Genomic DNA, 22,864 nt, shown 5'->3' on the forward strand with positions numbered 1-22,864 from the left:
TCTTGGTCACAGGTCATAAAATGGGAAATAGGGAGGAAACGATTCTTTAGATTTGAGCCATCCCCCCTATCCTGCCCATCCTCACCCATTTTATAGGTCCTTGAATGAAGTCTCTATTTTCATTCTTGGACATATTGTAGATTCCACCTTTCAGCCAATTTGTGGTTAGGTGAAGCCATAGGACATGTTTTGGCCATGGAAATATGGTTGGATGTTGTGGCTGTCACTTCTGGGATAAGGCAGTGTAAGTTCCTGCACAATCCTCCAATCTCTTCCCGAATAGGGAAAAAAAGTTCTGTTGAAAGAACAAAGTCACAAAAGTGGTATAGTCTGGAGGACAGCTTCAGATTTTACATGTGTGAGAAATACACCTTTAGCAGGTTAAATCGCTAAGATTTGGAGAGTTATTTTCATCACAGCAGTCTATTCTATCCTGAACGAATTCACTTCCCTTGATGGTATCACCTTGAATTATATCAGTTCTTGATCCTGACAAAGATAAGCAAAGCTGGACACTAGTTAAAGTGGTAAGGACAGATTTTAATCAGTGATAACTATTTCAATAGGGAAAAGAGTCCAGTGTGAACAAAATTCAACTATGATTTGTACAGAAGTGACTGGGCATTTTAAGGATAAAAGAAGGAATTAGGGAGAGGGGAAAGTAGGGGCTCAGTTAGGAAAGTGAAAAATTCCCAAAAGTGGTAAAGTGGAGTTGGTCGATGGGAAACCATGTGGGTTTTTTGACTGGCGCTATCCAAGCTAGGTTCCTGCCTTCCCACAGAGACTAGGAGACAGGGGCCTTATCTTCAGGTGATGGCTGGAAAAAACAGCAAATTCATTTGGCAGTCTTGAGTTTTCTCAGGCCAGCACTTTAAGGCTAGTGCAGAACACCTTTGGGATGTGGGGTTGAGCTGTTGGAAACTATGTTACTGTTAAGTCTTTATAGACCACAGTTGAGATCTAGTTGAGAAGAGGGCTCAGCGGAGCCTGGGTAGAGTCTAGTGAAGGGTAGAATCTTCATCAGACCCAACGGGAAATCATCTTGCAAGCTGATTTTTTGGAAATTTACTAGTCCGGGAGCTTAGAGAGGCTTCAAGTAGATCTGTAAGTTTTTCCAGGTATAAGCCGGCCTGAAAACCTTCTTGAGAATATTTTACAATTCTGAAGCTAATGGGAAAGAAAAAGGAGGAGTCTAGAAATATTGGTTTCTTGGGCAAGTTCTGTAGGTGGTGAAGAAAGGAGCTTGCTGAAGAACAGACATCTGAACATGAGAACACAGTATTTTACATGTGCACCTGGAACACGTGAATAGGGAAGCTGGTGCGAGTGGTTGCCTTTGACCCTTAGGTCTCAGACACACTTATTGGAAACAGGGATGGGGTCACCAACAAATGTGTGCTCTTCTTTCTACCTCCCAACCATTAATCTTCCTTACCTCTAAAAGACCAATACTCTGATTTTAGGGAAGAAAAACTAAAAGTTCTGGATTTTGAAAAACCTTAAGCCTAAATTGCAGACTATAACTGGGTCTAGACAAAAGATATCGAAGTATCATTAACTGAGGAAAAAAAATCTCAATCAATCAAGTTTTATTAAGCCAGCTTTAGGGCTTGTCTGGGCAAAACACATTCCACAGATGCATCTATGGCCATTTTTCTGAAGAAGTTTTAGGGAGGTTTAGTATTTATACATTTCCTTAAAGAAGGGAAAGGCATGTAGGAAGAGGGGCAGGTAGATTGCAAGGCAAATTGTTACATTCCTGTGAGACTTTAGTTCCTGACCAGTACCTCTACATTTTACATAACATAAGGTGTGTGTTTGAAGAGAAAAAGAGAGTAAAGGAAGAGTCAATTATGCAGACTTCTCTGGTAGATGGATGAATGACTGATCACCTCTTGTCTTTATTCTGCACTTGAGAAGATAAGCTTGTAATCGACATTATCAGGGTGGAACCCAACAGACTTTAGTTTTAGGGGCTAGACTTACATTTGCAGAGCTACAGTTACGACTGCTATGAATGAGTCATGGGACAGCCCTTCCTACATGCCTGATGCCTTTCAACATTTCCCGGGAATCTGGCTAATGCATAATGCTCCTAACAGCCATGGATTTGGAAGAAGATGTTGCCTGACAGCTTCCAGGCTTAACCTTCCCTTTTGCATGAGGATTTCGGGGGTCCTGAGATTTTTTATTTTCCTTTATTGACATGAACAAGTGAAGGAAAATACTAGATTGTGCCAATCAACATTATAGATATTTGAGAGTAGGCCCTTTTGTCATGGTCGGGCTGTAAGTTTCTTCAGGACTGGGATCTCTATGTCTTGTTCATCAATGTCTTTACGTAGAACTTGACAATGCCTGGCATGTTGTAGGTGCAGTTTAAAAAATTAAATGAATTTAAATAATTCTTGCTGGATACCTACTGCTGGAGGATATGAAATGTCAACCATTTCTCAAACATTAATGACCCATAAACATTCATGCTGTTTCAGCAAGGAAACAACTTCCTACCTTGTGAGATCTTGGCCTTTCCTGTACAGAGAGCACTAGGGGCAAGGATGCTACAGAAACAGAAAGCCAAGTGTCATTTTCTCCCCCTCCCAGCTGCTGGAGTTTAACCTCTGTGAGTGGATTGATAATCTGGGAACTTCTGCTCTGGACTTAGCAATGGATCCTCTGCTAGTGCATCTTTTTTTTTTCTTTTTTTTTTTTTGGTGGTGTTTGTGAGCAGGAGAAGATTTAAGAGTTAAGGTGAGAGAGGCTATTGGTTGGGGTACAAGAGATGAAGGGAGGGAAGACTGAAGGAAAAAATCAGGGGAACAAGGAAGGAAAAGAGAAATCTTGTGCATTATAGATATAGGTATTAGCTTATTTGTATGTCAGTAGAAATGTGGTCAGATGGTATGTTCAACTATTCCTATAATTTTCATCTGGTCATTATTTCAATGACCCACTTTCGGTGGGGATGGGAGAATATTTAAAATAACAGTGACTACAAAATTCACTCTATATTGAAATTATTATTTTTGTGACAGGAGCAATTGTTTGCAAAAAAATGGTCCCTCTCCAGCCCAGACTTAAAAGCATAAGTGTGTTCTGCTTGGTGAAATTTGTGCTTAATTAGTCACAAAAGTCAGGCTGAGTCACCATTTAAAAAAAAGGCTCTTCTTTTGGGGCCCTGTGTGGTTGTTTGTGTTTAAGCTTGTGACGATTTTAAAATTGTTTAAACTTTAAGGCAAGGAACTAATTCTCAAGAGTTGAATTTCTGCTTGCACAAAAAGATAATTTTTACTTGGGTACTCTTGTATTAATATTATTACTTTGCAAGACTGAAAATCTCATTATAGGCTGATCTGTGAGCTACTAGGCTGGGTATAGCTGCTGTGGATATTAATGTTTTGAATAGTGATAAGCACATGGGAATTATATGATATATAAAACAGTTCTTATGCTTACAATCTACTGTAGCAGCTACTTACCTCCAAGTGACTTTGGTTTATGAACACTACGTTATTGGTTTGTAAAACACCACAGGCAAGCTCATGTGGGACTCTATATCACTTCAGGGATTTCTGAGAGTCCCCAGATGATGTCCATATCCTCACCAACAAGACAGGTGAATCACCCCAGGCGACTCCTGCTAGCAACCTGCTATGTGCACCAGGCATCGCTGCTTCTGTTGGGCATTATAGCTGCCATTGAGTCTATTTCAGTAGCTCTTTAGTAGCATCCAGCCAAATTCTGAATCTAGATTGATAACAATTAAAATGTAGGATCTGTTTTTGTAGATACCAGGTTTTAAAAGAACTACCCAGTGCTGAATTCTAGACCTTGGACTTCCTCATTTCTTCCTCATTTTTGGCAGCAACACATCTCCGTTCTATTGCAAAATATACCCTTAGAGCTTGGCCACAAGAGGAGTGAATGAGGCCTTACATTCTGTAAAGAAAACCCCCTGTTGATGCTCCTAATTCTGCCCTGCCCAGGTTAATTCTGTGAAGGCTTTTTTTCTTAATCTTTTAGTTTTATGAAATTATACCATTTTAAAGCCCTTCTAGTCATTTTTCTTTTTATTGAATTAATCTCTTTATCAATCAAGTTTGTCCAGAGGAAACACAGGACCAACATGACAGAAAGAGAGATTTGTTTTAAGCAATTTGCTAATGTGATTCTCCAAAGTCTGTAGAGCAGGCTAGAAAGTCAGGCAGGATTTATTTAATTTATTTAATTTATTTAGTTTTAGATGGAAACTTCCTATGTTGCCCAGGCTGATCTCGAGTTTCTGGCATCAAGCGATCCAAACACCTTGGCCTCCCAAGTGCTGAGATTGCAGCCTTGAGCCACCACACCTGGCCCTCAGGCAGAATTCCATGTTACAGTCTTGAGGTAGAATTCTTTCTTCTCCAGGAAACCTTGGTCTCTGCTCTTAAGGCCTTTAGCTGATTAGATGAGGCCCAACCACATTATTAAGGATAAACTCCTTTACTTAAATTCGATTGATTATAGATGTTAATCATATCTACAAGATGCCTCCACAGCAACATCTAGACTGCTATTTGACCCAACAACTGAGCACCATGCCCTAGCCAAGTTGACAGATAAATTGATCAACACATAAATTGGTCAACACAATGTCCTGCTGGTATCTCTTTCCTCAGCAGGTTGCCTACCATAAAGTTCTCTCAAGTATAAGTTTATTTATTTCAGTCAGATATTATCCTTATTGTTTTGCCAAGCAATATCCAGGCTGTCATAAAATTAGCAGTCTCAAGTGCACATTTTAATTAACTCCTTTCATATAAGTTGTGGTCTTCCATGGAAAGAAGAAATGCTAGAACATATTAGTGAAGAAGTAATTTTTTCTTCAGAAGTATAAATAAAAAGGATGGACTTAAATTTGGAGGCAATCTATAGACATCTCAACTGGTTCATCTTACACAATGCTGACTAAAAAATTAAAGTTGGGCAAAATTTCCTCTTGATGGGTGCCAAAACTGTTTAGCCCAGATCAGCTGGGAAACAAGGGCAGAGGTTTCAATGGAAATTTTAAACAAATGGATCAAGATCCTGAAGGATTTATTTGAAAAGTTGTAATAGATGATGGAACACAGCGTTACTAGTACAATCCTGAAGACAAAACACAATCAAAATAATGGCTACCAAGAGGTGAAAGTGGTCTTAGTCAAAACGAAAGTGGACGAGTCAAAAGCAAAGGTCATGGTAACATTATTTGGGGATGCTGAAGGCATTTTGCTTGTTCACTTTCTGGAGGACCAAAGAGTGATAACATCTTATTACGAGAGTGTTTTGAGAAAGTCAGCCAAAGCTTTAGATGAAAAACCCCCAGGAAAGTTTCACCAGACAGTCTTTCTCCACCACCACAATGTTCCTGCTCATTCCTCCCATCAAACAAGGGCACTTTTGTGAGAGTTTCAATGAAAAAATCATTAGGCATCCACTTTACAGTCCTAATTTGCTTCCTTATGAATTCTTTTTGTTTTCTAATTTTAAAAAAAATTAAAGGGCATCCATTTTTCTTAGGTTAATAATGTAAAAAAACAAAACACTGCATTGACAAGGTTAAATTCCCAGGGTCCTCAGTTCTTTCATGGATGGACTACATGGTTGGTATCATTGCTTACAAAAACGTCTTGGCATTGATGAAACTTACATTGAAAAAGCTTATGTGTTGTATTTGTATCTTTTAATTTTATTTTTCTGTGAATTTTTTGAAGTCCTTTTGTTTATCCCACACCTCCCGTCCTCAGTATATTCCTGAAAATGAGATTATGGATTTACAGGATATTAGGAAAGAAAGATTCACCCAACAAGATGTCATTAGTGGTGGCACCCAAAATGTGGACAGGTGCTGTGACAGATGGGCCCAGGCAGCAGGGATGGAACCTCTAGGGTCCACAGTGAAGCACTGAGGGACTGCACCTCTTGCCAACATCTCATTTTCAAAATCGTCTTCTCTCCTTGAATAAGCACACAGTTCTTTTAAGAAAATAAAATATAATGAACAAAGAGAGGTAAAATACTTTTACCTAAGCCATTCTTATACCTCCAGGTTTTCATTTAGACTGTGACCCAAGGAGATACAGATCTCAGTAAAATATTTTTAAATAAAATTAACTATACCCCTAGGATAGGATTTAAAATAAATTCTTCTTTGATAGCACACCAAAGTTCATTCAGTTTGGAACCTGGAATCTGGGAAGTCCACATTCATTCTACATTTTACTTTTTCTTGCCCCCTTAACTTTTTGTTCATTCTCTTGTCCTGTTTCCTATACATGCTTCTCGTTTCATTCCAGATACAAGTCCCTTTGAGGATAGGATTGAAATGTATTTGTTTCATTCAAAACAGTTTATAGGTTGTTGTTTTTCTTTTTCCTTTTTTTTTTTTAGTTTGAGATGGAGTCCTGCTCTGTTGCCCAGGCTGGAGTGCAATGGCACAACCTGGGCTCACTGAAACCTCCACCTCCCAGGTTCAAGCAATTCTCCTACAGCTGCCTCCTGAGTAGCTTGGATTACAGGTATATGTCACCATGCCTGGCTAATTTTTGTATTTTTAGTAGAGACGGGGTTTCACCATGTTGACCAGGCTGGTCTCAAACTCCTGGCCTCAGGTAATCCATCTGCCTTGGCCTCCCAAAGCGAAGGGATTACAGGCATGAGCCACCGTGCCCAGCCTGTTGTTTTCTTAATAAATACTAAATACATATTTTGAAATAGACCTTCAAGTAGAAGGAAAATATCTATAAATGATAAGTTGAACTTGTTAACTGTCTTTTCAACAACCATCCCTCTCATTTTCCTTTCTGACAACACTACAGTTATTTTAAGAGTAGGACAGTAATAGGCTCAGGAAAGATAGGTTCATCTCTGGGGATACATTATGATTGGTTTAAACCAGTATTGGTGATCTCTTTCTTCTTTACCAGTGACTGGTTTAAGAGTGGCATGTGGCCCAGTCCTAAGCCAATGAAACATGATGGAAACTCAGCTGGAATTTCTGGAAGGCTCTTTCTTTGTTTCAAAAAGTGAAGCAAGCCAGATATGGTGGTACATGTCTAGAATCCTAGCGACTCAGGAAGTTGAGGTGGGAGAATTGCGTGAGCCCAGGAGTTTAAGACCTGCCTGTGAAATATAGCAGGACATTTTCTCAAAAGAAAAAAAAAAAAGTCAAGCAGATGAGGAGAAATCCTTTTTCCTCCTTGCCTTTAGACCTCCTTCTGTGAGGATGTGATGCGTGAAGCTACAGGATTTATTTTGTGACCATGAGTAGAAAGTAAAGAGAATTTCAGAGAAGAATACTCAGAACCCTGACATCACGAGCTGCTGAGCTAACCAACGGTGGAAATTCCCACTACTGAATTTCTTTGTATGTAAGATAAATGCCACCATTGTTTAGGTCAGTTTCAGTCTGGATTCCATAACTTGCATCCAAAATAATTCAAACTGATATAGAAAAACATTCAAGTACATATTGTGATATAAAAATAAATATCTTCTAGAAAGATGTTCCTGTGGGGAGCATTCCAAATCCCCCATGGGGAGTTCCAAGAAAATTTTGCCTAGAAACATTGTATCATTACCACTTGTTTACTTGGTAATATTGCCTCACTATATTGTAACCTTCAGGAGAAAGCTTCCTATCTTGATAAGACGCGAAGAACTCACAAGTTAGAATAAGCAAAAATCTGAATAGCACCAGATACTTTTAGAGGCTGGGTGCAGTGGCTCTTGTTTTTCTGTAACCCCAGCACTTTGACAGGCTGAGGTGGGTGGATAACTTGAGCTCAGGAGTTCAAGACCAGCCTGGGCAACATGGTGAAACCCTGTCTCTACCAAAAATACAAAATTAGCTAGGCATGGTATCATGTGCCTGTGATCTCAGCTACTTGGGAGGCTGACGTGGGAGGACTGCTGGAGTTTGGGAGGTTGAGGCTGCAGTGAGCATGATTGTGCTACTGCAAGCCAACCTGGGTGACAGAGCAAAACCTTGTCTCAATGAATAAATAAATAAATAAATAAAAATTAAAAAAAATGGAATCCAGATACTTTCAGAATCCCCTTGTGTCCGGAATTTATTCCTTCCAGTGGGTTCTTGGTCTCACTGACTTCAAGAATGGAGACACAGACCTTTGCGGTGTTACAGTTCTTAAAGATGGTGTGTCTGGAGTTTGTTCTTTCAGATGTTCAGATGTGTCCAGAGTTTCTTCCTTCTGGTGGGTTCATGGTCTCGCTGACCTCAGGAATGAAGACTCAGACCTTCGCAGTGAGTGTTACAGCTCTTAAAGGTGGCACGTCCAGAGTAGTTTGTTCCTCCCAGTGGGTTTGTGGTCTCGCTGACTTCAGGAATGAAGCCACAGACCCTCGCAGTGAGTGTTACAGCTCATAAAGGTAGTGTGGACCCAAAGAGCGAGCAGCAGCAAGATTTATTGCGAAGAACAAAAGAACAAAGCTTCCACAGCATGGAAGGGGAGCCAAGCGGGTTGCAGCTGCTGGCTGGAGTGGCCATCTTTTATTCCTTTTGGCCCCACCCACATCCTGCTTGTTGTTCCATTTTACAGAGAGCTGATTGGTCTATTTTACAGAGTGCTGATTGGTGCGTTTTTACAGAGTGCTGATTGGTGTGTTTACAATCCTTTAGCTGGACACAGAGTGCTGATTGGTGTGTTTTTACAGAGTGCAGATTGGTGCATTTACAATTCTTTAGCTAGACAGAAAAGTTCTGCAAGTTCCCACCCGACCCAGAAGCCCAGCTGGCTTCACCTCTCAATTCCCCCTCTAAACAGGACACCCCAACTGCTGTTGGGAATTGGGTGATGACCATTCTAGCTACTTCCTGCTGCATAGGGGTGAAGAAGGGGCCCCTGCAGTTGTAGTGTCCTCCTGAGGGGAACTCTTTAGGCCAGTGAAAGGGCCAGCTGGTCAGTCCAGGGGTCCTTGGTAGAAGTTGTTAGTTGAACTCATTTCGGGTTCCATTTGTAAGACCATCTGTAGCTTGATGGCCTTGATGCTAGAGGAAACGAATTTGATAAGGAGGTTAAAAATACAGGGCCCAAAGGGGTAATAGCAAGATGGCTGTCACAGGACCTAGAAAGGGGAGAAGCCATGTCACCCAACTCCAGAGGATGGTATGAGTTTGAAAGGTGTTGTCTGATTTCAGAAGCCTTTTTCTGTAAATGCCAGGTGGCATCTTATACTATCCCTGACTGGTTAGTATAAAAACAACATTCTTCCTCTAAAAAGGTGCAGAATCCTCCTTTCTCAGCAGTGAGGACGTCTAGGCCTCAGTGGTTTTGGAAAGTCACTACTGCCAAAGAGTCTATTTGGAATTGTAGAGTAAGAATATATTTTGTTATTTCTTGCAAACTGTCTGAGAAATCCTTTGAGAATGTGTGGTAGTAGGATAATACATGTTACACTGTTAACTTTTAGCAAACTTTACTTTTGTTGAAAACCTTGTAAGTTTGGGATTTCAATTATTCGTTGCTATTAATAAGACCTCATTCAGTCCATATTAACTTAGAATTCATACAGACGGCTTCTTCCTGATTCCGTAAGTACTTTAAGATTTGACTGAGTGCAAACATCTCGCACATTTGAGCAGACCAATTATTAGGCAATTTTCCTAACTCTGCTTCTACAAGAGTTTCCTTACCATTTACTGAATACTCACTGTGTTTTTTTCCCTTAATCGCCTTGGAGGAAACATCTGTCCTCCTGTCCTGAAGGGAGTTCCTCCTTGGTCTGGTCAGACCTTTGTATGGTAATTAATTAAGATTTAGATCCCCTGTTAGGAAACCTGCTGGGTTAAGGATTTTTGATAGGAAGGCTATGTGTCCTCAGTGCTTTCAGGCTATGCCCTTGTTTACACTGACAACAAGGTGGTATTGGAGTGTTATGGGGTCATGGAGAAGACCTTCAATTATCAATTATAGGTTTTAATTACCATGGCTTTTAAAGGAATAGGGTACACTGTTTTTTGCTTTACTACTTCCATCTCTCTTTCTTTCTCTTTGACTTCTTCTTTTTCTCTCTCTTTCTGACTCCCTCTTTGTCTCTTTCTCTCTCTCTTTGACTTTGTCTCTCTCTTTGACTCCTTCTTTCTCTCTTTCGGTCTCTTTCTCTTTCCTTTCTGCTGGTCTTTCCCTGCCTCTGCCAGCTGCTTATGTTGCTGTTCTCCCCTCTCCTTCCCCTTTTGATGGCTTCAGAAGCATAAGGTTGCCACCTCCTTGGGTTTTCGCACTGTGTGCAATAACTCCATGGTTTCCTTGTGATATTTAATGGGGGTTCCCTCAGAGGTTAGGAACTCCCTTTCTTTCCATGTTGCAGCATGGGCATATAGGATTAGATACGCATACTTACTATATGTAGCAAAGTCTCCCAATTACAACTGAGGAGGTGGGAGAAATACCTGCTACAGGCTGTCCCAGATTTCTTTGGATGGTAACGGACCTTGAGGACAGCTGTCCAGGACAGGAGATTAACCCTGAGAAAGCTGGGCAAGTGTCCAGGAGGAAGTCAATTTCCTGGCCCTCAATGGTCAAAAGTACATGGGGCTCCGTGAGGGTGATGACATGTGCTGGCGCTTGCCCCGGACACCCTCAATACTGTTGTTGGATCATTTGGTTGGGGGCTTTTGGCCCAGAGAACCTTTGCCCTCTGGGGCAGTTTGCCTTCCAGTGATTGCTTTGGCATAGTGGACATGGACAAGAGGGCGGCTTGTTTCTCATTGGACAATCTTTTTTAAAGTGTCCTTGTAAACCACACTGATAACAAGCCCTACTGGTTGATTGGCCCACTCCATTTTCTGTCCTCTCTGAACCACCAAGGTTTGTTTGTCTGAGGGCCATGACTAAGGCTGCGGCCTTTCTCTGATCTTGCTTTCCTTTTGGACCTGTTTGTCTTGGTCCCTATTATAGAACACTGAGGTTGCCAGGTTCTAATAATGCCTCCAGATTTCGTTCAGGGCCCAGAGCTCACTTTTGGAGCTTTCTCCTGATAGCTGTGGCTGATTGGGTAATAAACTTATCTTTTAGAATCAATTAACCCTCATGTGAGTCAGGTGACAGGGGAGTATATTTTCTTAAGGCATCCCGTAGCTGCTCGAGGAAGGCAGAAGGATTTTCTTCCTTTCTCTGAGTTATGGTGGACATCATTGAATAATTCATGGGCTTTTTCCTAATTCTCCTTAGTCCTTCTAGAACACAGGTCAACAGATGTTTGCGACTCCAGTCCCCATGATCTGAGTCAAGGTACCAGTGGGGATCCATACTGGGGACAGCTTGCTGACCAGTAAGGAATTTGTCCCTTTCTTCGGTAGTCATTCTATCACTTACTTAACTAAGATACCAGGTATCTCCAAACTCTTGGGCTGCAGCTAAAGCCACATTCTTTTCATTAAAGGCCAGGGTTTAATCTAACAATAGCATGGCATCTTTCCAAGTGAGATTGAAGGTTTGCCCTAGACCCTGTAGGACATCTATGTACCTATCAGGATCATCTGAAAACTTCCCCAGGTCTGCCTTGATCTGCTTTAAATCAGAGAGGGAGAAAGGGGCATGTACCCGGGTTGTGCCAAATTCCCCTCCCCCTACAGCTTGAAGGGGACATAACTGATAGCCTGGGGGTTTTTGTGATCCTTTGGAGATTTCTTTGCTTGTTTCCTTCTGGGTGGGGGAGATTAGGGGAGGCTTATCATTAATAGGAAGGGGAGCTATGGGGAGTCTAGGATATGGAGGTAAGCAGAGAGGTCCTCCTGTGGGAAGTAAATTGCAAACTTTGCATAGTTGTGGATTCTCCTTGAATGAAAAGAAAGCTTAGACATAAGGTACTTCGCTCCATTTGCCTTCCCCCTTAGAGAAAAGGTCAAGCTGCAGGATAGTATTGTAATTTATACTTCCCTCAGGTGGCCATTTTTCCCCATCAGAGAGAGAATATTGGGGCCAGGCCACAGTGCAGAAAAAAATAAGCCATCTCTTTTTCAGGGTTTGTGGGCCAAATTGGTCCCAATGGCTTAGGATGCATTTCAAGGGTGAGCCTGTTGGTGCCTAAGTGTTTCCCATCTGAAAGACAAAACTGCCCATGGTTTTGATTTGTTTCTACCCCTGCCCAAGAACCTGCAAATGGTCCCTGGACCCTGCTGATTGGAATAGTTGTGCTCACTGATGCAGCAGTAGAAACACTTCTTGCCCAAGAACCTGCAACAGTCCCTGGACCCTGGTGATCCGAATAGTTGCGCTCACCGACGCAGCAGCAGAAACACTAGTTTTCCTCCTAGACCACAAGGAGGACCGAGGAAGGTCAGATTTAGTGGCTGCTTACTGATGCATTCTCAAAAACCTGCACCCTTGCCTGTCCTCCTAGACCACAAAGAGGACCAAGAAAAATTGGATTTAGTGGCCCTTACCGACACATTATAAAAATCCTGTTAGAGTCCTAAGCATTCTCGTGTTAGTATTGGGATTTTACTCCATCCTATAAAGATGTTATGCCCCAAAAATGAAGTGGATGGCCATACCCTGAGGGAGGGAAGGGATCTCTAGGGTTGGAGGAGTGATGCCTTTTGTCCTCACTTGAATAGGAAGGATATCATTTCTGAAGCTCCCCATATCCTAGCTTCAGGAATAGCTTTTGTTAGGTCTGCTAGTCTGAGAAGGGATCCTAAAAGGATAGTTGGTCTCCCCACCTAATGGGGCTTTGGGCAAAAATTATGTCTTTCTGATTGGTGAGCCTGGGTGCCTAAAGAATGGAATAGAGTCCTGGAATTTATACTAGAAATGATTCTTATAGGAGAAACTAGAAAAGCACCAGAGACAGGGAGTGGTTTTTAGAAGCAGAACTAGCCTCAGAGAAGAGAGGCGAGAGGAAGTTTGTCTGACAGGCATTAGGACCCAGGGGGCATGGGTCAGGATAGATAGGATAGATGGGCAAGTCTTGCTTGGGCAACGTGACTTTGAGAGTTCTGCTCATGGCCTCAGGTCAACCAACTTGTTGTCAGGACCCCGGAGTTGAATGGCTTTCCTCTCTGTCGACCCTCGGCTCAGCCCAGAAGTACAGGAAAAGCGGAAGCTGGTTCCAGGAAAACCAACGCTCCCAACTCCGAAGAATTGGGGGTTGTTAGAGAGCTCTTTCCGAGAAAACCTGATACCCGTGTCTTTAGTCGCATGGCTGCATTAGTCACTTTTAACTGGCCGACAGGTGCCCAGTATTTAGCCCCTGAATTCTAAGGAAAAATAGGGCAGAATAGTAATGAAAGGGGTCCAATGGTACTCACTGCTTGGCAATAGGCAATAGTCCCATCTGGGCCACCAAAATGTGTCCCATCTAGGTCATCAAAATGTTTCCCATCTGGGTCACCAAAATGTGTCTGGAATGTATTCCTTCTGGCAGGTTCTTGGTCTCACTGACTTCAAGAATGAAGCTGCAGACCTTCGCGGTGAGTGCTACAGTTCTTAAAGATGGTGTGTCTGGAGTTTGTCCCTTCAGATATTCAGATGTGTCCAGAGTTCCTTCCTTCTGGTGGGTTCAGGGTCTCGCTGACTTCAGGAGTGAAGCCACAGACCCTTGCAGTGAGTGTTACAGCTCTTAAAGGTGGCGTGTCCAGAGTTGTTTATTCCTGCCAGTGGGCTTATGGTCTAGCAGACTTCAGGAATGAAGCCACAGACCCTCGCGGTGAGTGTTACAGCTCATAAAGGTAGTGCAGACCCAAAGGGTGAGCAGCAGCAAGATTTAGTGTGAAGAGTGAAAGAACAAAGCTTCCACAGGGTGGAAGGGGACCCAAGTGGGTTGCCGCTGTTGGCTGGAGTGGCCAGCTTTTATTCCTTATTTGGCCCAGCCCACATCCTGCTGATTGGTTCATTTTACAGAGAGCCGATTGGTCCATTTTACAGAGTGCTGTTTGGCACGTTTTTACAGAGTGCTGATTGGTGCATTTATAATCCTTTACCTAGACAGAAAAGTTCTCCAAGTCCCCACCCAACCCAGAAGCCCAGCTGGCTTCTCCTCTCACCTTAACATTTTCTCAGGTGCAAAGATAATTTCTGATGTCTTGCTGTTAATATATATTCTAGTTATTCCTTAATAGGTGGCTAGGAAGAGGATGTCTAGTAAAAACATCTCTTTACAAACAGTATCATTTTACTCTACAACAATATTCAGTGTTTCATTTGGAAAACTCATCCTCCAGATTTGGCTTCTTCATGTTTTGTTGTTTTTTGTTGTTGTTTGTTTTTTGAGGAACCTGGTGATTTGAAGAGTTACATGTCAAATGGGTTTGGGAAATAGAAAAATTGAATAGCTGAAAACAGGGTCTACACTTGTATCTCTTTAGTCTGCTTTTAGCTTTGACACTTCCCTACCACTTAAGTGAAGCAACTCCAACTGATTCGTTCAATGATTTCTTACCCCTTTTCTGTTCAATGTAATGAATCTTTTGCTCCATTAGGCTTTGTGCTTTCCATTATGCACTTGCTGAAGCCCCCAGTTCTTTGATATTCTGAATTTCTGCATGTCTTAAGCACACTGTTCTCCCCAGTTGGCACACTGATTTTTACCTGCAGTTCTAATCCAACCCCAAGTCAGTTCCAGAATAGATGATATGCACCTTATGTGCATTTCAGGGCACATTTTCTGCACCAGATTATCTTTCTTTAAAGCAACCTTGAAAGTGTCTTTTTTTCTTTCCTTTCTTTTTTGAGACAAGATCTTGCTCCATTACCTAGCCTGGAGTGCAGTGACATAATCACAACCCACTGCAGCCTCAGCCTCATACACTCAAGCAATCCTCCTGTTCAGCTTCCCAAGTAGCTGGAACCACAGGTAGGTGCCACCATGTCTGGCTATTTTTTTTTAATTTATTGTAGAGATGGGGGTCTTGCTATGTTGCCCAGGCTGTTCTCAAATCCCTGGGCTCAAGTGGTCCTCCCACCTCAGCCTCCCAGAGTACTGGGATTACAGGTGTGAGCCACCATGCCCAAGCTTTTCCTTTTCTGTTAGTAAAAGCTAATGAACTGAATGCCTTGGACCACTACAAATGATTTTCAAGCTTTCTTTCATAGCTAGAAAGAAGCAAATCATGGATTACCAATCATGAGAACCCTAATGCTAGGTTTTCTAACTGTATGTTTATCGATAAATCATGGAATCTTGTGCCTCAGTTTCTTGATCTATGGTCATAGGGAGAAGTTTTTTCCATGGTTTCATTCTCTGCATCGACAGGCTTAATTTCTTGTCAGTGATGCTATTGACACTGACAAGAAATTAAGGTTATTATTTGCCCTAACCATGAGTAAAGACAGCTCAGATATTAGTCTATTGCCTCCAAAATTCCTGAGGTTTGAGGCCCAGCTTAAGTTTTGTGGTATGCCCATATTACTAATGTTTCCCCCTTGTAATATTGTGCCATGTCAATGGCATAACCATCTCCCAAGCTCCTTCTCAGAACTTTCCCCAGAGTGGAGCTAGAATGCACATTGTGTTGCTTTGCCTTTACACATCTCTACTTCATTTATATTAGCCCTTCCTCCTTATAATGCTATCTTCATACAATAGGGCTTATTCTAGGGTGATGAGAGTAGTGTGTCCTTGTAAAGACCTCATCTCCATTGCTCAGAGGTCGATTATAATCTTGACTTGCCTCAATTTTATTATCTCAGGAATGCAGACTCTCCTGGGTTCTGCCCTCTCCCTCTCTTCATTGTGTTTCTTCATGAGTTCTCCTTGATCTATGTAATTTTTAAAATAAATTGACCAACTAATTCATTATATTTCTACTAACTTCCCTTTCCTATTTTCAGTGTAATAGATTCTGTTTCCGATAAAAATTACCCCTCTACAGGAGCAATGATATTTTCTCTGTATGCCTAAGGGTATTAATAGAGATGAAAAGGATTAATATATGTAATAGCACTCTGTCCATAGCTTTATACTTTTTAATAGATAAAAACATTATTATATACAATATTAGTGTAATATTTGTTGTAACCTAATCATTTTTTTGGTCCTGTATTTGTACTGGAGCCTGGACTTTTGGAGTCAGAATGTTACAGGAAAGGGGTCCCGATCCAGACCCTAAGAGAGGGTTCTTGGATCTCGCACAAGAAAGAATTTAGGGCCAGTCCCCAGTGCAAAGTGAAAGCAAGTTTATTAATAAAGTAAAGAAATAAAAGAATGGCTACTCCATAGACAGAGCAGCCCTGAGGGCTGCTGTTGCCCATTCTTATGGTTATTTCTTGATGATGTTTTGCTGTTACAGTTATTTCTTGTTAAACAAGGAGTGGATTATTTTTAGACCATATAGGGTAACTTCCCGACATTGCCATAGCATTTATTAACTGTTATGGTGCTGGTGAGAGTGTAGCACTGAGGATCACCAGAGGTCACTCTTGCCATTTTGGTTTTTGTGGGTTTTGGCTGGCTCCTTTACTGCAACCTGTTTTATTAGCAAGTTCTTTATGACCTGTATTTTTTTATTATACTTTAAGTTCTAGGGTACATGAGCACAACGTGCAGGTTTGTTACATATGTATACATGTGCCATGTTGGTGATGACCTCTATTTTGTGTTGACTTCTTGTCTTATCCTGTGAATTCAAATGCCTTAACCATCTGGGAATGCAGCCCAGTAGATTTCAGCCTTATTTTACCCAGCTCCTACTTAAAAGGGAGTTGCTCTGAGTCACATGGCTCTGACAAGAAGAGCCCTGGATTTCACTTCTTGCCATGCCATTTTCCAGCTGTGTAACTTTGGACAAGTTGCTTAATCATTTAGAGGCTTTCTCAAAAATGAGAATATTTTGATTTTGCTGGGATTGAAAATGATAAACAAAAAATGGAATGCAAAGTGTTTGGTGTAATCCCTATCTAGTTTCATGACCTGTTATTAAGTCTTACAAGTGTTTTGTGAGTTGTCTTTTTTAAGCCAATATTTTACTTTTCTTTTGTGTTGGTAGATGTTTAAATAGATTTGGGAAAATTATCCACACAGCTGATGCTCCTCCATTTCCTCACTATAAAATCTTTCTATACCGTATACTTAAAGTATTGCACCTGCTCTCCTTCTCTATAGCTGGTCTCCCTTTTAATCCATTTCTCACACTTACAAAAGCATTCTTTATTTTGCCACTTCCCTTCTCAAAAACTTCAGTGCCTTGTCATGCCTTATGGGATGCAGTCTAAATTCCTTCACCTATTTCTCTGAGAAGCTGGACAACCTAGCTACATTATACGTCACCTACCTTCTTTCTGGCCACCTTTCTGCATGAATCCTCTGCTACCACCACACTACTCTACTCCCTCTCCTCTTCCCCAAATCTAAATCTGTTTATCAAATCCTGACCCCACTGGGAAGTGTTTCTTGAAGACCCTAACCCATAATTATCTTCTCTTCTCTAAACACAAGTGGTTATTGCTGCATGTTACTGAGTTGGCTGGTGAACATTTTGATTTTCCTGCACTTGCCTTACTTACTAGGCATTGAATCGCTTCCATGTCTGTTTCTCCATGTCTCTATCATCTTCCCACCTATGATCCCCTTTTCATTCCTCAGCCTGGACCTGCACTTTATCATCTAAACAACACTCTCAACAGTATTCCAAATTTCTTGCATACTTTTCTTTCCATCTTCCTAGCAAAATTTAAACTCTGAATCTACTTTCTTTTTTACACCCAGCCCCAGACAGCTGAGCACTGTTGGAGAGAAATCTGCAACCATGGAGATTGGTTCAGCTACATATGTATGTCTTCAAATGTGGCAGGAAACTTATCACCATCTGATAAACCTTTTGTTGCTTTTGGTCACCTTCCTCCCCCACATATATCAGATCCATTTCCAAATTTGCATCATTCTCTTGTATCCTTCTCTGCTTCAAGCCCTGACTCTAGAAAGATGAGCTTGCTTCTGACTCCATAGAAAACACAGAGTCCATCAAGCATGATCTTCTTTTATTCTCTCTACCCAGTCCAATAGAAATACACAAATATACTCTCATCAATCTTTACCTGCTTTCCTCCAGCCTCTGATGATCAGGTATCTCCATTCTGGCTAAGGCCAACTGCTTCACCAGGATTCTAGAACTGATTCTGACCTATTCATTCCAGAATGTTGCTTTATCAATTATTCCTCCTGTGTCCTTTTTCCACTCCTCTCCTGATTTCTTCCTCATAGCCTATAGGAATGGTCAAGATTTTTCCCTATCTAAAACACTTCAGTTTTCCCTATCCTGCATCCTCCTCTCCCTTTGCAATTAACATTTCAAAATTCCTTGTTTCCATGTCCTTCACTCTCATTCATTTCTAATTTTCTGCATTTGTTTTCAAGAAACAATACTTGACTAAAACCACTCTCACTACGGTATCTAAAGACTTTTTTTATTTCCAAATTCAAATTGCACAATTTAAAGTCTTATTAGATTTTGATGTTGCATTTTATACTTTTACCATTTCAATTTATACATTTCTTCTATATTACACTTTATATTGCTAAACTCTTTCAATAATAAAAACTACCATTTATTAATTACTTAAGGTATGAACGAATTGCACAATATATATTCGTTACAATAATTCTGAAAAGTGGATATTATTCGCCTTATTTTACATAGAAAACTAAGGCTTAGAAAGGTTAAATCATGGCTTAGGGTATGTGGGAGTGATGGAGCCAGGTTGCCACCATATTCTGTTCACTTCCAAAGCCACCTTTCTCGTATGTTTATGGAAGGTATAGCTCAGGGGCCACTTCTTCCAAAATACCACCCATAGCTACTCGTTGGGTCAGATGCCCCACTTTATGCTCTCATTATGTCATAAGCCTCTGTCATTTCATGGAGCAAATGATGTCCTCACTTAGCTGTTTGTGTCTTCCTCTGCTTTCAGTGCTTTCCCCACTAAAGACAGAGACATGCCTTAGTTATTGTCAGGTTAAATGCTGGCATATACATTTTTAAATGCTACTTGATGATAGACAACATCTCTACACTTTGCATTCCCCAAGAAATGACATAGGGTCCTATCCATGCTCACATTGTTCATTCTGTTATTTGAATGGATAAAATATTTGTTATCAAATACTCACAGGCCTCATAATGACAAGTACCTCTCTCAGACTCTCTAATTACTGAAGACTGTTCTGCCCAGATCTCCCTTCCTTGATCTGTCTGACTGAGTGGATTTTTTTTATTTTTTTAGATGCAGTTTCGCTCTTGTTGCCCAGGATGGAGTGCAATGGCATGATCTCGGCTTACTGCAACCTCTGCCTCTTGGGTTTAAGCAATTCTCCTGTCTCAGCCTCCTGAGTAGCTGGCATTACAGGCACCCACCACCACGTGGCTAATTTTTTTTTTTTTTTTTTTTGTATTTTTAGTAGAGACAGGGTTTCACCATGTTGACCAGGCTGGTCTCGAACTCCTGACCTCAGGTGATCCACCTGCCTCGGCCTCCCAAAGTGCTGAGATTACAAGAGTGAGCCACCATGTCTGGCCAATTGAGTGGAATTTTATCTGGCTGATATAAAACAGATATCAGATATAAAACCCAACAGATTGAATCTTGTATCTGGCCAATGATGATGTACAGGGAGAAAAAGGGTCTGGGTGGACTGCCACCAGGAAAGATGGTGTTTTGGAGAAATGACACTGTTTTTGCCATGCTTTTCTTATTTCTACTCTAAAGCATTCCTGTATCTGTGTCTCTTAGAGATTAATTGTGGACTTCTGACATATCAAGGATTCTTTCACCCCCTGAAATATTCTACTTTCCTTCCCCATCCCCATTATGGAGGAGGTAGAGGGGCAGCCACCGAGGATCCGGGGACCTACTGGGTGGCCTGGGCATCTGCCAAGCTCTGAATCCCTAACAGCCCATGAGCTCCCTTGTCTTGAACCCTAATCCTCTGCAGTGCTATGGAAACTGGTAGAAAGCAGCACCTCACAGCAGGCAAAATCAAATGGACTACACAAATGGTTAGCTGACTTTTCTTCTGTAGACACAGATTTTTATGCTTGTGGACCTTTGCTGCTGGAACCTGTAGGCTGTGACCTGAACAGAGTGTGGCTAAACAGTCATATCCATTAATTTCTGCTCTTTAGGAGCCAGTAAGTCTTTCTCGAGTTGGGATTGAAAATTTCAACATTGTCTTTACACTGGCAGCACATTTTTCCTCTTACTCTCTCCAAACTTCTAGAAATGTGATGCTGAATGTCCTATTTATTTGGGACAAGGGCCAAAATGAATTGTTTCTCCATCAGCTATGCTAAGCAGGGAGTAATACAGCAGTGTGTATTGGGATAAATTGACAAAACAGCCATAGTTGGTGATGTGATTCCAGCTTCAGAGCATGATATGCTCCTTTGACCAAAGGATTGTCTCCTTTAGAAGCCTGACATGCAAACGCATCCCTGCTAACTGGCAGCTTGACCTCTTCTATGTCACACACACCCTGTGGCATGGGTCACGCTGGTAGATGCACTGAGGCATTGACCAGCAGAGGGCTTGCCCTTGAGCTGACAGAGTCCTCATGCTCTTGAGCAACCCCTGCTTACCTGCTGTGTGAACCCACTCGGAACAGTTAGGGCTGCTTGTCTTAGTCTAGCTGGGAGCACATTTACACACAGTGCAAATGAAACAGACTGCTGTCCTCACAAATCCACCCACTGCTCATCAGGAGAGAGACACAGGGCAAGACTGGGAAATGCAGGCTAAGTTCCTCTAAGTAGAACACACAGAGTCATCACGGTGATGTTCAGGGAAATGGAGCAGAAGATGATTCAGTTACGGCCTCCAGCCAGAAAGCCAACCACACAGCAGCACAGAGCAATCCAAACTGTCCGAGGGACCAGGACCTGGAGAGGAACAACTTTGAAAAGAATATTAAAAAAAAACTTTATTGTTTTAGAGTAGTTTTAGGGTCACAGGAAAATGGGCAGAAGGTACAGAGATTTCTCATATGCCTCCTGCCCTTCCCCCAGCCTCTATCATCATCAACATCCCCTAGCAGAGTGGTGCACTTGTTATCACTGAAGAGCTTACATGAACACATCATAATCACCCTAATTCTTTTTTAAAAATGGGCACTTTTAACAATTCTTTTACTATTTTCAGAGACAGAGCCTCACCCTTTGCCCAGGCTGGAGTGAAGTGGCATAAACACGGCTCACTGCAGCCTTCACCTCCTGGGCTCAAGGGATCCTCCCACTTCAGCTTACTCAGTAGCTGGGGCTACAAGTACGTGCCACGACGCCCGGCTATTTTGTTTTTTATTTTTATTATTTATTTATTTATTTATTTATATTTTTTTGTAGAGATGCTGTCATGCTATTTTCCCCAGGCTGGTCTCGAACTCTTGGGCTCAAGTGATCCTACTGTCTTAGCCTCCCAAAGTACTGGAATTACAAGCATGAGCCACTGCTCCCAGCCTATTTTAACAATTCTTTAGTGGCTTGGATTTCTTTAGATTTGGGGAGAGAGTACTAGAACTAGTTTTTTTCCACTTATTTTTGTCTTGACGGATTTTTCTGCCCTTTTTATTCACAACTAGCCCTTATCAAAGTACCTGTGACAGGATCCCAGTGTGTTTCCCTGAAAGGCTATGTAACTTGAAGGGCCTGCTGCTTCATTTAGCAGAGCCGGAATGTTTACTGCTGTTTTATATGCATTAGTCTTGGCTTTCCAGACATATCATTAGCTCTTCAGGACAGGAACCATTTTTCAGTGCCGAGTTCACGTAGGTTCTCAATAAAGTAGGTGCTGATATACAGTAGATGTTTGTTTATTTCAGAGTACAAATACCCGAGGCATCCAAACACTTGGGATAGTTCTGAAAGAATTTCGCTACCATGTTCATCCATTTTGTAATCATGTTGCCACAATAACAAAATGACTGTCTCCTTTAGGGCATGACAATAATGTAATAAGCCAGGCTGGGGAAACGGGGGATGTGTCCTAGTGGCCCAAGCTACATGATCCAGATAGCGTGGTGGGGTTTGAAATAGACATATGAAAAATGACTCTGTCAGAAGCTGTCTGATGTTATGAAAATCTGATAAACTACACGGAACAAAGGTCATTTACTCCAGAGCAAGAGATATTTCAGAAGTATAGACAAGCACAATATGTACAGGAAGATGTAGCTAGAGACAGCAGAGGATGTTGATGGATCTTTCCAAAGATCCTTTCTGATGGTGAGTGGGTTTTGTCGTACTCCTATCCACAGGTCAATAAAGATTTCCAGGAAAACAAATTTCCATACATACTTTACAGTTCTCTTTACCATTTTAAAAGGAAATGGATATGTAATGCATTTTTTTTTGAGACAGAGTCTCTCTCTGTTGCCCTGGCTGGGGTGCAGTGGCATGATCTCAGCTCACTGCAACCTCTGCCTCCCAGGTTCAAGCGATTCTCCTGCCTCCGCCTCCCAAGTAGCGGGGATTACAGACGCGTGCCACCACCTTCACTATGCTGGCCAGGCTGGTCTTGAACTCTGGACCTCAGTTTATCTGCCCACCTCGGCCTCTCAAAGTGTTGGGATTACAGGCGTGAGCACTGTGCCAGGCCAGCAATTTTTGATTTTTATGCCTAATTATGTTAAAGGTATTCATTGTGTTTATGGTATCAAATATCTGGAATATTATGTGATTTGTTTTCATTTTCAAATAAAACTAAGTAGTTTTAACTGATATGAATTGATTACAGATAATATATCTCCCAATTGATTTGTGCTAATCAAAAGACTCTAAATTTTACTTCATCCTTACTATATTTTATATCTCATTTTTTTTGTAGCATTGCACTATGGGCTACATTTTTTAAAAATTTTGTGTTATTTTGAAATTAAGACTTCTAAACTTCAGAAATAT

General features: G+C 41.5%; 1 long non-coding RNA gene across 1 annotated transcript; it reads right to left on the minus strand.

The window, feature by feature from the left end:
- Positions 1-519: 519 nt before the first annotated feature.
- Positions 520-18,073, minus strand: LOC115931413 (uncharacterized). Its single transcript, XR_004067908.1, has 4 exons — positions 18,015-18,073; positions 14,027-14,257; positions 3,480-3,747; positions 520-1,167 (listed from the first exon to the last, which is right to left on the minus strand). It is a non-coding gene; the product is annotated as an uncharacterized lncRNA (long non-coding RNA).
- Positions 18,074-22,864: the final 4,791 nt, after the last annotated feature.

The sequence above is a fragment of the Gorilla gorilla genome, chromosome 17, assembly GCF_029281585.2.
Source record: "Gorilla gorilla gorilla isolate KB3781 chromosome 17, NHGRI_mGorGor1-v2.1_pri, whole genome shotgun sequence".
In the NCBI taxonomy this organism is placed as follows: Eukaryota; Metazoa; Chordata; class Mammalia; order Primates; family Hominidae; genus Gorilla; species Gorilla gorilla.